This window comes from Canis lupus, chromosome 4, assembly GCF_048164855.1.
Source record: "Canis lupus baileyi chromosome 4, mCanLup2.hap1, whole genome shotgun sequence".
NCBI lineage: Eukaryota > Metazoa > Chordata > Mammalia > Carnivora > Canidae > Canis > Canis lupus.
The window spans coordinates 17,783,061-17,800,022 of NC_132841.1; positions in this window are offsets into that span (position 1 = coordinate 17,783,061).

A 16,962-nucleotide genomic window follows, 5' to 3' on the forward strand; every position below is an offset into this window, starting at 1 on the left:
AAGATGTTTCTGAAGAGATGCAACAGCATGAACAGAGTCACAAGGATGAAAAAGAATGCTTTGTGTGAAGAAGGTTAATCTGATAAGCATCACAGGGGACAGTTGTATACTTCACACCAGATTGTGTATACAGCTGGTGCAATGAAGTCTCAGGAGAGAGGTGCAATCAAGCATCCTAGCTCCAATGCATGTCTACATTCCTAGACTCATATTCCATATAGAGGCCTCCAATGTGAGGACAGGGAAAGGAATGATGGGTTTTAGCTAAGATCCTGCTAAGACACTCTGCTTTCTCCTTATAGGGGAGAGGTAGATAGCTTGAAAACACCTTCCTCCACTCTGACTCAATTCTTAGTGCCTTTCCATACCCAGCCCTTCCCCCGTAACCTCTTCCAGCGTCTGGGTCCATAAAATGGCAGGAGCCTCTGTTGGAAACTTCCTGGATCCCTGTACAGCGTTGGCTATGGGATGATCCTGCTCTCTCTGCCACCACTCCTGGCCTTTCTCCAGCTCTGATATAGAACTCTCACCTCTGGTCTCTCATCCAATGACAGGAATAGAAAAAATATTCTTATAAGGATTCTTCTTTCTTCTAGGACTAGTGACTGGACCTCTTAGTCCACCCAATCCTGGTCTCTGTTTGTTAAGAAAGCAGTTTTATGTTACAACATTTTTAAGAGGAGTTTTCTTCTATGTATTGAAAAATGTTATGTTTAAGAAGGAGCAGAGCCTAAAGAAACCTGAAGGATTACTAGTCAACACTTCCAGCAGCCATTGCTATGACTCACACCCTGGTTTATTAAAAAGGCCTTTGGAGAAAACTCAAACAAATGTCATCCAATGTTCAGCAGGAAATTCAGTAACCAAAGGCTAGTTTCATTTAAGTGTTAATGTAATAGAAAGCACTATTGGGACTGTAGAAATTAACTGATGATTATCTTTGTAAAAATAGAAGGAAGGAAAGAAGGAAAGAAAGAAAGAGAGAGAGAGAAAGAAAGAAGAAAGAAGGAAAGAAAAGAAAGAAAGAAAGAAAGAAAGAAAGAAAGAAAGAAAGAAAGAATTTGTTCCACTGTAGAAAGATTACAATTTTCATTTTGAGATAATCTTGCATTGTTCATGGATAAGTTTGCTTTTGTCACTTTTTCTGAGTATAAACTATAATGAAAAATAAAGGCCCTGATTTAAACACAGAAGTTTTCTTCTGCAAGGATTATTTTATGCTTATTAAAAGTTCCTGATAGGAGATCCCTGGGTGGCACAGCGGTTTGGTGCCTGCCTTTGGCCCAGGGCGCGATCCTGGAGATCCGGGATCGAATCCCACGTTGGGCTCCCGGTGCATGGAGCCTGCTTCTCCCTCTGCCTGTGTCTCTGCCTCTCTCTCTCTCTCTCTCTGTGACTCTCATAAATAAATATAAATTTACAAAAAATTTAAAAAAAATAAAAAATAAAAGTTCCTGGTAATAAATAAGTGCCAAAACTTTCATATTCTCATTTATACTTTATTTCTCCAGCTTCCCATCTGTTTTGGTTTCTCCAGTTTGGCAGTATAGTCAGCTTTTCTTTAACTCACAGCCATGCTGTTCAGTGTCTGCGCTAGAATCAACAGTGTACATTATACCATAAATAAGTGTGACCTGAGTTCATATCAAGTCAAGGCATCCATAGGCTTATCTAGAAAATAGAAGCATAATAGCCTTAATTCTGGACCTCTTGGTTCCAATTTGGCTGACTCAGAGATTTAGACACAAATTATACACACAATATCTAGGTGCCAGGGGATATGGTACATGGGCACAACTGGGTTTTCAAGGCCAAATTCAGAGTGAAAATCAAGGAAAGAGGTAGGATGCCAAATAAATGGACCAGGCATAAGGAATAGGGAGAAGGAATGTTTATAGTAGGAACCAAGGTGGCTCAAGGTCTGCTGGAGTTTATAATCCCAAACAGGCTTCAGATGTTACCTGTAGATTAGATAGGAGAGCTAAAATGTAAGGAGGCTTGGTTCTATTTAGAGCAGTAACCCAAATGCCTAAGGAAGACAGATACATAAATGAATGAGGCAAGTCCTATATAAGAACATTATGATCACATTGGGTAATTGGTGAAAACGGGCAAAATAAAGAGTACTTAACATTGTCTAGTGAGAACAGCTGTTACTTGGGTGCTGGTAAATATTGCCATTTGGAAAAGAAGCCCAATGTTTCCATCTATAGATTATTGAGGAGTTGCAAATCTGCAATTTAGGTGAAATCTCCCCTTAAAAATGTTTGCAGAAATTAAGAAAGCAAAACCAATACTCTATTCAGAGTAACAAAACAAAGTCTGCACTTGGATACAGACTATCAGTTTGAGAGATCTATGTAGATAAAAACTGAGTTAACAAATCAAAGTCTGATCCTGACCAATTTGGAAAATCTCTGTAGGCATTGGCCTAATAAAGGTTCAGTAATATTGAAAGTTATTACACTCTGTTTTCACAGTAAAATGGCTTTCCCCTAACTCCAGGAGGGGAATTCTGTGTGGACAGAACCTTTTTAAAAGTGCTCCTGGCTTCTATCTCTGCCATTACTCACTTTGTCCCAAAGGGTTATAAAGTGAGATTTGGTTGGTAAGGGAGCAAGAATATGGTAATGCATCACCCTGGTCTTCTTTCTTTCTCTTGAGATTAAACTGCTCACAGGGCAAATTCAGTTACTACTATTCCTCCTGGTATTTCTGCATCACTGAGAAAACTGCTGTCCAGATCACTGTGGTTTGGACCAAGCAATTGAAGAGTTTGCACAATTTTGGGATACTGTTTAGGTGAGTCTACATGTCAATTGTACCCAAAATAATTCTCTGTATCCTGAACATTCTACAAGTTAGATTTTTGCTTTCATTTGCTACTCCTTCATTTTACTTCTCAAGTGCAGTCATGTAGAGAAGAGACATGCTATTTATCAGCTGTTTTTTGAGGGACTTCAACAAATGTGTGCCAATTTTGTTTGACCAACAAATAGTGCTTTATTCGAATATCTATTAACACATCATAGAAAACTATTTTGAAAATATTGATCTTGTCCAACATTATTTTGTACATACACAAATCTAGAGGCCAGTATACAGATTTACATAAGCATACCATAAATTATTGTCAAGTATATGATCAAAAAGTAGAATAAACTTCTAGTTTCCTGTGTGGTATGTAAAGAGCTTGTATGTCATCACTCCTGTCTTTATAATAGGAAAAGTTAAATAATTTGTAAAATTATGACTCTTAGATCATTCAAAGAATTGTGATCACACACTAAGGTGCTAGCCATAAAAAAAAGAAAAAAGAAAAAAGGAGACAAAGATATATACCAACAATCATAACTAAAAAAAAAAAATCATAACTTATCAAGAGCAAGAGCCAAGAAGCAGGGACTTGCCTTGAGGACATTTCCATAGGAACACTTAGAACTGTGATTGATGAATTGTTTAGTGTGGGCAAGCTTGAGTTACATCTTCCGGGGACCCTAATCTTAGATAGATCCCCATGCTTTCATGGATTTTTACCTCCAGGAACCCAAGCAGATTCTCAGGGTAAAGATAAGTAAAAAATACCTTCAGGTTTCCAGCATAGGGAGGGGAAAGTAGCCTCTTTGTTGTACTAAGAACATTCTGTTCTTAACCTATCCTGAAAGGAATTTCTTTTGTGAGACTCTAATTGGCTTGAGTTTTATTAGAGTAAAATTCTTTCAATAGAGAAAGGGTAGTCTTCTCAACAAATGGTACTAGAATCACTGAACATCCAATGAGTGGAAAAGAGAATTTAGACACTTTTCACAGAAATTAACTTAAATGGATCATAGACCTAAATGTAAAATGCAAAAGTATAAAACTTCATGAAGATGGCAGGAGACAATCTTGAGTTTAGTGAGGAGTTTTTAGATACAACACTAAAAGCACCAGGAAAGAGAATACTGATAAGTTGGACTCCATTAAAATTAAAAACTGCCTTGCATAAGAAATTTTTATGAAAATGAAAAGACAGGCAATGGACAGAAAGAAAATATTTGCAAAACATAAAGACTTGTATCCAAAATATACAAAGAACACCTAAAACTCAATAGTAACAAAACAACTCAATTTTAAAAATGGGCAAAGATCTAAACATACACCTTGCCAAAGAAAATATACAGATGGCAAATAAGTGTATAAAAAATTTTCAATATCATATGATATTAGGGAATTGCAAATTCCCTAATTTCTATTTTTTGGTTTACTGGCCTAGAATTGCCCTCTTACAACAGCATAAACATCAAAAGCTATACAACACTTCCAAACAATAATGGAGTGCTAGCCTTTTACAGAATGACTGTGAGACTTCTATTCATTTCCAGATAATAAATAAATATGAAGCTTTGTGATGGGCAATTATTTCTACTCAAAGAATTTTTAACTATGTTGCATATAGTAGAAGTAAAACCAAAATTATTTACTTGAATTTAGATGCATTTTTCAGCCTTTGAGAAAATCATGGATATATTGACATCTTTCCTTAATTCTCCATCCAACCTAGGCCACATTTTTAATCTAATGACTCATTTTGTAAGTACTGTTATGTGTTAGGCATCCTGCTAAGTATTTTATAAGCATTATTATATTTTATCTTCAAAATATCTCATCAGGTAGGTGTAATTGTTCCTATTTTTCTGATTGGAAGACAGGATCATGTACCTTAATCCAAGATCATATAGGAAGTGATACATGTTTAATGTAAAGTCAAATCTTTGTAAGTCCAAAATCCATGTTCATAACCAGTATGTTCTGCTGCCTATGTCACTGTGCCACCTTAATTACAGTACATCGTATACCTAATGGAATTTCCATTACTGAATGGTGAGCTCTCCTATTAAGGAAAATTAAGAGAGACAATTAAGTAGAGAATGATGGTTGTATATGAAAAAATAATGAAGGATGATATTATCTTTTCCATGAAAATTAGAGCAGAAAAAGAAAGAAAGAAAACAAGGAAAAGATAAACCCAGATTGTTAGCACTTTCTTCCTAAATCTATTTGGGAAAAATGCATACATCTATATTGATGATGCCATCTAGACTTGGGTGGCAGAAATAAGCATTTATTGTTATAAAACCAGTCAGGCTTTGACATGTTCACTTATGGACCAGTCTGAAAATTATTTCCTCTTAGTATATATTTTATCTTCAATAAGTATTGATTTACAAGTATTTTGTTGCAATTAAATGAGAGATTCTGAAGTCTGATATCAAGAATGAGAAAAAGAATCATATTGGATATGTTATTGCTAAATAAAAAGCTGAAAACCTTATTAGAGTATTAAACTTAATTATTTTAGTATGATATTCTTATTCCTTTTGTGTAAAATAAAATATAATAACTTTCCTAAAGTCACTGTTAACCTGATTTCCTCTTTATCTATAAGAGTTAAAGCTTCGAGACCAAATATTTCCACAAATGCAATAAACCCAACAGGAAAGGATTTACAATTGTGAAACATAGAGTGAAAGGAGATATTAGACATCATAGCTGATCCTTGAGTGCCTTCTGTGATATTGACAAACCGTGTAATCATTCCAGAGAAAATGGCCAGGGACCACTTTTTTGAGTCAGTGACTTGCTCTTTCCAGTTTTTCTGTGCTCTCATTCAAAGCCAGAATTCCCATGCAAGACTGCTGCTTTACGCCTCGTGGGTGCTTTGTGACCTCTGGATATTCAATATTCACTACATATCTGCCCCTGCCTCCACAGCTTGCTTCTCTAACCCTGACCCCTTTCTCCTCTGCTGGATACATCAAACATGTCCATTCTGTTGCCCTTCTCCTAGAATCTTGTTTTAGAGTTAAAGTAACTTTTACAAAGATATTAATACTGGCTTATTAGTTCCACTAGCAAATTTACATTTATATAAATGCTTTTAAGTAAGTCATAAATCCTAGAAAGAGCCATTTCCCCAAGATTATAGGACTTAAGGCTGGAATTTGGGGCATGTCAGTTTGAAAAAAATCTATGCACTGAGAACATGAAGCAAAGATTGGATATAGGCATTCATTGAGAGACAATGAAGATCTCCTTTCCAGAGGGATTAGAAAACCATAATTAAAAGTTGCAGTAAAATATGGTATTTCTGGTCATAGGTGTCATGAATATAGTCAACCCATCCAATCAATCAATTGCTTTTCAATTATCATATTTTATTTCTTTTACTGCCCTTCCCACTCTCTGAATTACTTATTTATTATTATTTACCATTAATGTAGCTACTTCAATTCAAAGGCAAGTTCCGTGAAAACCAGGACATTATCTACCTTGCTGATTACTCTGTGCTCATCACTGAGAACAGTGTTTAACACATCTGAGGTACTCAATATGCATTAGTTGAAACATTTAATGAATAATATCAGGAAAGGAAAAAAAAAAGGGGAGAAAAAGCTCTAGACAAAATTCTAAGAAAACAATACTATACATATTGCCTAAATCATAATCCAAATACTTTAGTCTGACAACCAAGCCCCCATAACCACATATCAAAATGTATTTTTTTCTAATCTAATGAAGGCCTTCTATACTTCAGTCATTCAAACTAGTCATTATTGATTAATAGTTCTCTCCTGTTTGTTGATGCTGCCCTTCTCTCTAGTATTATTTCACAGATTTCTTCTCTTTAAAAATGTATCTGTTCTTGTGTCCATCTTAAGTACACTGCCTATATAAAGGTCATCATGTCAGCTAGCATCTCTATCACTCCTGTGGTTTCCATTACATACTTATTTCCTCCACTGTACTTTTTCCCATTCTCCATGTTTACAAATCTGTGCCCATACCAAATAGACTCTTGCAGACACGAACATGGCCATAGCACTAAAATTATTTCTGAAAGAAAACGGATAATAAGTGATTCTTATTCATCTGTGCCTTTCACTTCTATATTCCTAGCATAATGAAGAACCTTGGTAAATGTTAATTGATTTAAATGATTTAAGTCAAGACATTTGAAAGACATTCCTATAGTCTTACAAAGAGAGCAACAGAGTGTGTATAGTCATAAGTTACAAAGAATAACCAAGTGTCTGGAGTCTTTCAGAGTAAATTATCCATCAATCTCTGTTTCTATTGAGCATATCTCATTTCCCGTTTCCCTTTTCTCTTTCCCTGGTGTTTACTTTCCAAACTATTTCAAATGCCACAGTCTTAGGATGGGGTTGAATGCTCTCTATTTGAATAATATAATGGGCACCTTAGAGCAGAATGCCATTTCTCCCATTGGAATTGAGATCTTTTGAGTAGCCAGATAGCTAATGGCATTTCTAAATGACCATTGCTATTTCGTGGCCTTTTTCTTGCAGCATTGAGATAGCTGTCTCACTGAGTTTTAGCTCATGCAATCTGCAATTTGTAGTTAATTTATTAGTAAGGGATTTAGTTGTAAGGAAATTAAATGTTGAATGTTCAGTTTGGGAGCAATCTAATAGAGCTGATCTATTGTGGTTGCTTCTTAATAAAGATATTAGACTTGATCGTTTCCTCCAGCTATCTGTGTTGTGTCGTCAAACAGAAAGACCTTTCATTAGTATTTTAAAATTTGTATGTTTTCCTTGTTGTGTTTGGAAAGTGTTTAAAACATTCTAAAGAGTTTAGGAATAGCACTGACTTGTCTTGTTCCACAGGGATGGTTTCAACCCCCTTTCAACTAATCTTAAATTTCTTGTTATTAATCGTCTCCCTTAATAAAGTTCAATGTTTCAAGCATTCATATATGAGCTGTTATCATATGAGGGCTTTCAGATAGCTGAAGCCAATGATGACTGCCTCAGTTTTTGTGTCTAATTATTTTCTTCGAAAATAGAGAAAAACAGGAAGGAAAAACATAACATTATAGAAAAAGCTGATTTTGCTACATTTACAGAGGAGAGAGTCATGACTTAGGTATTTTGAAAGGCTCCCTACCTGCACAAGACAAAATTATCAGGAAATGATTAGCAGATTGATCAGAGAACCAAATTCAATATACATTAACTGAAGAAAATTCTCCCTGTGGTGGAGGGGAAACAATCATAAAGTAGAAGAAAACGAATAAGCCTTCTAAATAAAAATAAACATATTAACAATATAAATATATGAAAAACTACTTGAATTAAGGAATTAGAATACTAAGGAAAAATGGACAAAGATAAAAAAATGAAAATACAGGAAAGAATGGAAAGAAAATAACAGAATTATCTCAGAAATCAATAATAAACCGCAAGGTGCCTAAAAGAGAGTAAAGAGAAAATTTAACAAGGAACATTGAAGAAAGGTATGGAATAGCCAAGACAACAAAAATGAAATAAATTAAGTAAAATCAGATTAGAAAGAAAGTAGTGAGAATGGAAGATAGACAAATAAGTTATAACAATTGTTTTATTTGAGACCCTGAACAAAATAAAAAAAAAGAATACTTAAAAATTTAATTCAAAAAAACTTTTTTTTTTTCAAAAAACTTTTAATGAAATATTTAAACATACATATTTGAAAGGTCCATCAGGTACTTGGGAAGACAAATTCAAGACAAACTACTTAGGGACATATCCCAGTAAAATTACTCATTTGAAAAAAAAATACAATCTATAATATTCCCAGGCAAAACATAACAAAATAGCTTAAACAGCAAATGAAAAATAAAGTGGCAAAATTTTAATCAAAGAAACACACACAAGAAGGTGCCTATTGGGCAGCGTTTTGTTTTTTTCTAACTCAAAGAAATGAAAACTGCACAAAGTATTTTTTTTCAAATTTTATAAATCTCTGAATTTTAAGTCCAATAGAGTTGACATACATGTTATATTAGTTTCAGCTGTACAATATAGTGATTCAATAATTCTATATATTACACTAAGTGCTCATCATGATTAAGTGATGAGCACTTAGCACCTATTCCCCCAACCCACCTCCTCTCTGGTAACTGTTTGTTCCCTATAGTTAAGAGACTCTTTCCTGGTTTGTCTCTCTTTCTCTCTCTCTTCTTTTTTCTTTGTTCCTTTGTTTTGATTTTAAATTCCACATATGAGTGAAGTCATGTGGTATTTGTCTTTCTCTGATTTAACTTATTTCACCTAGCATTATCTTCTCTAGCTCCATCCCTGTTGTTGCAAATAGCAAGATTTCATTCTTTTTTATGGCTATTTTAATGACTATTTTATGGATAATCTATCTATCTATCTATCTATCTATCTATCTATCTATTATTTATCTGTCTATATCTATCATCTATCTATCTATCTATCTATCTATCTATCTATCTATCTATCTATCTTCTTTTTCCATTAATCAGTTGATAAACACTTGGGCTTCTTCCATAATTTGGCTATTGTGAATAATGGTGCAATAAACATAGGGGTGCATGTATTCCTTTGAGTAAGTGTATTTTTGTATTTTGGGTAAATACCTAAAAGTGCAACTACTGGACTATGGAGTAGTTCTATTTTTAACTTTTTGAGGAACCTCTATACTGTTTTCCAGAGTGGCTGCACCAGTTTTCATTCTCACCAAGAGTGCAGGAGGGTTGTTTTTCTCCACATCCTCACGATAACACTTGTTGCTTTGCCTAAAATATTTTATTTACAACCCAACTGTCCTTTAAATACAAATACTTTGGGGGGGAAATCAGTTTTCAAAATACTTAGGGAATTCTGTATCCCCACATCCACCTCAAAGTCTCCACTAAAAGAAGAGTTTTACTCACCCAAAAGATACCTAAAATAAAGGAAGTACAAAGGTAGAATTTATTTTTCTGACCAATATTGGATAACTAACAATACATTGAATAATGACAGTAATAGATTATAACCCATAAAATATCCATTAGTCCATATTGATATTGAATATATATATTATATAAGAATAAATAAATACATAATAGATAGGAACAATTACTCCTTACATCAGACTTCTAATTCATAAATGTAGAAGAATTGATAGAAACAGAAAATTACCATTAGACAATCACCATGGCAATTGTTTTGCAGGCAAAAAACCATGAATGAAACCTATGATTAGTGAGTTAAGATCAGATGAAAACAGATATTTGCATAATATTTAAAGTATTCCTAGTAAAATATTTATTAAATACAAGGGAAAAATAGTAACTTTATAGTAGAGAATCTTGGCAGACACCACCTAACCTAAGAGATCAATGTTTAGAACTCCTGTCATAGGACCTAGTTTTATCATGTATCTCTTGAAGCAGTGCACTAAAAGCCAAAACAAAACAAAACACCAGGTAACTTCTTTGTTATTCTGTCTAAAATACATAATATCAACCTGATACAGCATCGCACTAAAATTAAGGGACATTTGAGGAGCACTTGGGTGGCTCAGTTGGTTAAAGGTAAGACTCTTGATTTTAACTTAGGTCATGATCTCAGGGTGATGAGATTGAGCCCTGTGTCTGACTCCAAGATCATTGCAGAGTCTGCTGGAGATTCTCTATCTCTTTCTCCCCTTTTGCCTCTCCCCACCCCTGCAAGTGTGCTCCATCTTTCAAATAAATAAATATTTAAAAGTATGAAATTAATGGATACTCTATAAAATAATTAACTAGTTATCTTCAAAAGTACCAAGGTCATGAAAGACAAAACAAGACCAAGAAACTGTAATGGATTAAGCAGACTAAGAAGTCATGATAATACAATATAATGTAATTAAAAAGAATTTAAAAAGCAATCAGAATTAGATCTAGGAACAAAGATACAACATTAGTGGAATAACTGGTAAAATGGAAATAACAGGTAAAATTTGTGATTGATAACTGGAAAAATCCATATAATACCCATAGTTAGTTAAAAATATTCCATCAATGTTAATTTCCAAATTTTGCTGACAAAAATCTTAGTTTTGTCAATAACATCCCATTAAGCAATTATAAAGTCCTCTCTGAATTGACATTCACATTCTGACCCACTTGAAAAACAGATACAAGGTTCAAAGAAGAATTAAATCATCACCATTATCACTGGTAACCCCAACTGGGAGAACACTGCTTGGGTCTGTCACCACTTTAAAGATTTCTAGGACTCAGGGCTTTACTCAGGGTTCCCCTGCAAAGTTGAAACGTTATTGGTTTAAACAACAGAAAAGAACACTGGCGAACTTGGGCAGATAATGAATACAATAGAAATGTGGTAGTGGAAGAGAGGCTGGAGTGAATTGGAAAACTGCCCAGAACTGAAGTGTCCCTAAAGTGCCAAAACTAGGAAACTCAACCACAGCCTTAAGAGGAAGAGTGTATCTTGGATGCTGCTACTACAACATAGCATTGCTATAGGATACTCCTACTGCATCTCTGAATGCATCCTTCATCTTTGCCTACCTGTAGACATGCACTGTACTTGTGGGAGTACCTGATGGGCAGAGACTGGATTATGCCCCAGTACGGACATGAATATGCATAGCTTCCTTAGTGGTAGGGAACCTCAAATGTGAATGAATTTGAATGCTGAGCAGATGAAATTATCAAACATTCACTATAATATAAACTTAAGGAAACACATTGAGATATTCAAAATAATCAGATTTCAAAATGTATATACTTATAAATATGTTTTGTATGCTTTCCAAAATAGTTCTGTAAGCAATTATGGTGGGAAAATATTTCATATTAAGCATTGGAAAAAATATAAAAGTGATCAACTTCAGGAATTCTTGTCTTATTCCTGTTCTATTTTTTAATTTTTATTTTTTATTCAGATAGCATTTGTGGAATACCAACTAAGATTTAAGGCCTTTTTTAGGTCCTGGGAACAGCACATCAGTAAACAAATCTGACAAAATCTTTATTACTGTGTTTCTATTTTGGATATCTCTCTATCAGTTATATACTTAAAGAGATACATAACTACAAAAACATATATTTGCATATGCCTGGTTTTCTTTACTTTAGTGGTCTAGATATTCATTTCTCTACATAAATCGCTTCTTGTTTCATTACTCTATAGTTTCCTGTCTGAACCTAGGTAAATTATTTTCTTTTTATTTTAAGAAAAGTTAAACCAGTATCAGGTGATGGGGGAGGTAATGTGGGAGGACTCACAACCCTATACCCCCACAAAGATCAATGATTACACAGGTATCCATGGACAAAAACTGCTCCAAGAAATGTCTAGAGTCCATACAGGAAGTTTTATCAACACTGTGGAACAAAAAAGCTAAGAATAATTTCACCAGAAAAGAAGGAAGACAACTTCATTTTACTTGTCTCATCCCACCCCACAAGCTGGCATTCCATTTTCCCAGCTAGAAAGAGTTCTCTTTGCAGGACAAGAAGGATGAACTACCAGATTCTCTAGCCACCCAGGGCATGGCCAATGGTACCACTCTAGTTTCACTCTGCCCAAACTGGCAATGCTGAGATGTATTGAGGCAGCTAGAGACAAAGAATAAAATCAGAGACTATTATTGGCAGATAGGCAGCAGGAGTGATCCCAGTTCACAGAGACTCACTCTGCAGACAAACTCAGGAGATTCTCCACTGATGAAGCCAAGGCCAGCACAGCTACTGTGGACTATGGTAGATCTTGCCAGCTTTCACCCTGCAAGTATTTTCATTCACTGATGCCAGTCACCTGAGTCCCTCTCCACCACCACTGGAGCCTGGGAATGAAGCCTGTAACCAGCTCAGGCTTCTGCAAGTGCAACACCAGCCTAGGTTCCTTGACTAATCCCCACCTTGTGTTCATGCTTGGAACTAGGCCCTCCAGCTATATACTTGCATGCCTCCAGCCTGATCCCTTGAAATTGGTCTCCACTGGGCATGCAGGCCAAAGAGAAGACTATGCAGCTGCAGGAGAGAATGCTGATAACCAGGGCCCCTGTAGCTACCAGAGTCCAAAGTTGACCCTGGCTCTTGCTACCTTCTCAACACCACTAATTATCAGGGAAATGCAAATCAAAATCAGAATGAGAAACACTTAACACTTGTTAGAATGATTACCATAAAGGATGCCTGGGTGGCTCAGTGGTTGAGCATCTGCCTTTGACTCAGTCATGATCCTGGAGTCTTGGGAACGAGTCCTACATCAGGCTCCCTGCATGAGCCTACTTCTCCCATTGCCTATGTCTCTGCCTCTCTCTGTGTATCTCATGAATGAATAAATAAATATTTTTTAAAATAATTATTATCATCAAATAAACAAAGATAACAAGTGTTGGGAAAGATGTAGAGAAATAGGAACCATTGTGCACTTTTGGTGGGACTGTAAATTGACCACTATGAAAAACAGTATGGATCTTTCACAAAAATTTTAAAATAGCACTACCCTATTATCCAGCAATCCTGCTTCTAGGTTTATATCCAAAGGAATTGAAATTGGTATCTCAGAGAGAGATCTGGACCCCTGTGCTAATTGTAGAATTATGTGCAATAATGAAGACATATCTGTCAGCAGATGAATAAGTAAAGATGGGAGAGATATACATGACTACTATTCAGGCATGAGAAAGGAAATCTTGCCATTTGTAACAACTTAGGTGAAGAAACGAGGAGATATTTGGTCAAAGGGTACAACATTCCAGTTGTGAGATTAACAAGTTCTTGGGATCTGATTTGCAGCATTAGTGCAACAGTTTATTATATATATGAATGTTGCAGGAAAGTAGATCTTAAATGTTCTCACCACAAAAAATAAATGGCAATTATGTGAGAGATGAAGGTATTAACTAACGCTATGAGGTAATTATTTTGCAATATATAAATCTATCAAATCAATACCTCATACACCTTAAACATAGAATATTATATGCCAATTATATCTCAATAAATCTGGGGAAGAAAGAAAAGTTAAACCAATTTTATAGGCTCTATAGGATTCTGATAGTAACTAAATTGCTTCTTATAGGAGGAAGTGTCTTAATATCATCTGGAAAATTAATAAATGCAAGATAATCATATCCATTGCCATCACTGAAAAGCATTATGTGTGTGCGAATTATATCATATGTGCTAGGATTCATTGATAAATAAGACAGCTACGGTCTTTACTGATAGTATGTGGATGAAATTATTTTGGACATGTGCAGCACAATAGAGGCAAAGTGTTCAGTGACTTTGTTGGAAGGGAAAATCAAACAGTGAGTAATTCCAACCCTACATCAGGTATCTATTTGTGACCAAATAGTGTTAAAGTAGGGCCACTTTGTAATGTAATTATGAAATTTGTTTAGTGCCCTCAAAAGAATGTTAACCAAATGAATAAAGATTTCTGCTCTGCCTATTAGAATCATGACTGAGTAGTTTGAAGGTGACCACTTATTTTGGTTATCTACCTACCACTAACTGAGAAAATAAAATAAAACTGAGAATTTAAAATATTACCATAAACACATTGAAATGTTTATCTCACTATATTATAAATAGAGAGAAAATGTTGATAATTGAAGCCACAATATAGGATGAGAACTGCATATTATTTGTTATGCTTAGGCTTAACCATACTTAACTACATAAGCTTAAGGATATATTTACATGTACCTAACATGATGATATTAATTTTCATTTATAATTCGCAGAGAACTTCCCATACCAAACCTAAGCATGAACAAGAGTAGGCTCTGTTGCATTTCTAGGAAGATTTATTTTCTCACATTTTCCAAATTCAAATGTCAAATGACCTTTTCTTGTCTACTTATCTGTTTTTTTTTCTTTTCTTATGTTGTTTAGTATTAGAAAGAGCACTCCTTGTTTGTTTGTTTTTTTAAGATTTTTTTATTTTATTTATTCATGAAAGACGGAGAGAGAGAGAGAGGCAGAGACAGAGGCAGAGGGAGAAGCAGGCTCCATGCAGGGAACCTGATGTGGGACTCGATCCCCGGTCTCCAGGATCACACCCCGGGCTAAAGGCAGGCGCTAAACCACTGAGCCACCCAGGGATCCCCAAGAGCACTCCTTGTTATCAAAGTCTGAGTTTGCAGTCTTATTGTACAGCAAGAGAATTTAACTTACTCTTAATATGTGAAAACTAATCAGAGGAGATCAGGAAAGATCACAAAAAACATTTCATACATATGCAGAGAAAAGAACAAATAAAACTTTTACAAATAAAATATTTCTAACCTCTCATAATTTAACTTTTGTAGCCTTGGGGCTTTGTTTCATAAACAACTATCAGTACCAAGATGAAATTTGAAGTCTTTCTTTTGTATGGGTAAATGATATTCCTTATTGTCTTTTAATACTGCCAAAAAATTACACAATTGTGAGTAAAAAAGAACACAAAGCCTGGAAGTTCATTTCCTTCCTTCCAAAAAAGGACTAATCACTAATTTCCTACCAATAGGAAGGAGAAACATTAAAAAGGTACAGCAAAGAATACTAACTTCCAGGTTGCTTAAGGACCTGCAGTTCTCTAAAACAAACAAACAAACAAAAAAAAAACAAAAAAAACTGGCAAATGACCAAAATTAATTGTTTCAGAACTATGAAAATTAACCAATGAAATAGAATGAACTGAAAAATCATCCATTCAATAAAACCTACTGATTCCTTGTAAGAGAGCATTGTTTGTGGCATTTCAACTTAGCGTTATTCCCATGCCCTTTAGAATTCCCCTACTACCCTATTTCTGTTATGCAGTAGCTCTGAAAAACTACAGTATCACCGTCAATGGAGAGCTAATGTCTTTTGAAGCTCAATTATAAGATTCACCCCCAAATAACAGTGAATATTTCCACTGAAATACATTTCTAAGATGTGTAGCTCATCTTTCTAGGAGAGTAAAATAGAAATCTATCCCCAGGCCGTTACTAACAAGTATAGCAATCACCCTGCAACATCATAATTGTCTAAGACTGTGATTTTCTTTGTGGTAACCAAAACTGGCACTCCATCATGAAAAACATTGAAAAAAAGTATAATGAACTAGATGATCATAGGGCATTTAAAAAGCTACAATATATTCCTTGAGATCTAGAAGGCTACAAATATGTGGAAGATTATATACATTTCTAGGATAGAACTAGAATAGGAAAAGGCCATAGCCATTCACCTCTGGCTGACCTTGAGACCATACCTAAGTAGGAAGTGAAAGCTAAGGTTGTTTTAGAAACTGCCTGAAGTTCACAGAGATCTCTTTGGCAAAATATGAAACACAACACTTTTTAAGGAAATTTTCTGACCAGTTAATAGCTGACCAAAGTATAGTAATGAAAGATTAATCTTAGAAAGCCAATTTTAAACATATAAAACACAAATATTGAAAAAATAAAAGCTAGCAGAATCTTGGTGGCTGCACACTACAGTGAATACAGAATCTACAGAAATCATTCAGAAGAGTGGTAAATAAATAGAAACAACAAGAAAAATAGCAACAATGATAAATTTTGGGGGAATATTTATCTAAACACAAAACTTGAGGTAAGGGATTTGATATGAAAATTGTTAAAACATATTATCAAAAATGTCCAGGTATTAAAAAAAAAAGTTATAATATATCCAAAGAGACAGGAAAGTATGGTACATGCGCAGGAAAAAAATAGCTAAAAGAAAATGTCCCCAAACAGTCCCAAATCTGAGAGTTCATCAATGATATTTTAAAATGGGAAAATTTTCTGGTATATAAATTATACCTTAATACAGCTATAAAGAAAATAGTATAACATATACATTTGTATATTAATATTAGACACACTTTACATCACCACCATTTCAGAGAATCAGAAACATACCTAAACTGAGGAAAATAAATTACATGCATTTTTCAATGACCCATATTACAAATAATATAGGAATGTGCAAAAGTTCATGTTTTAAAAACCACAAAGCTATAAATTGGATGTGTACCAATCCTTTATCTGCTACCATTTAGGTGAGCATTTCAGTTGATGGCACATTTTTTGCTCAGGAATTTTAGAGATATTCTAAGAAAGGAGTTCAATAGAACCCATTAAATGCTGAATATGCATTTCTAGGCTCTAACATGGGTTAGTCAT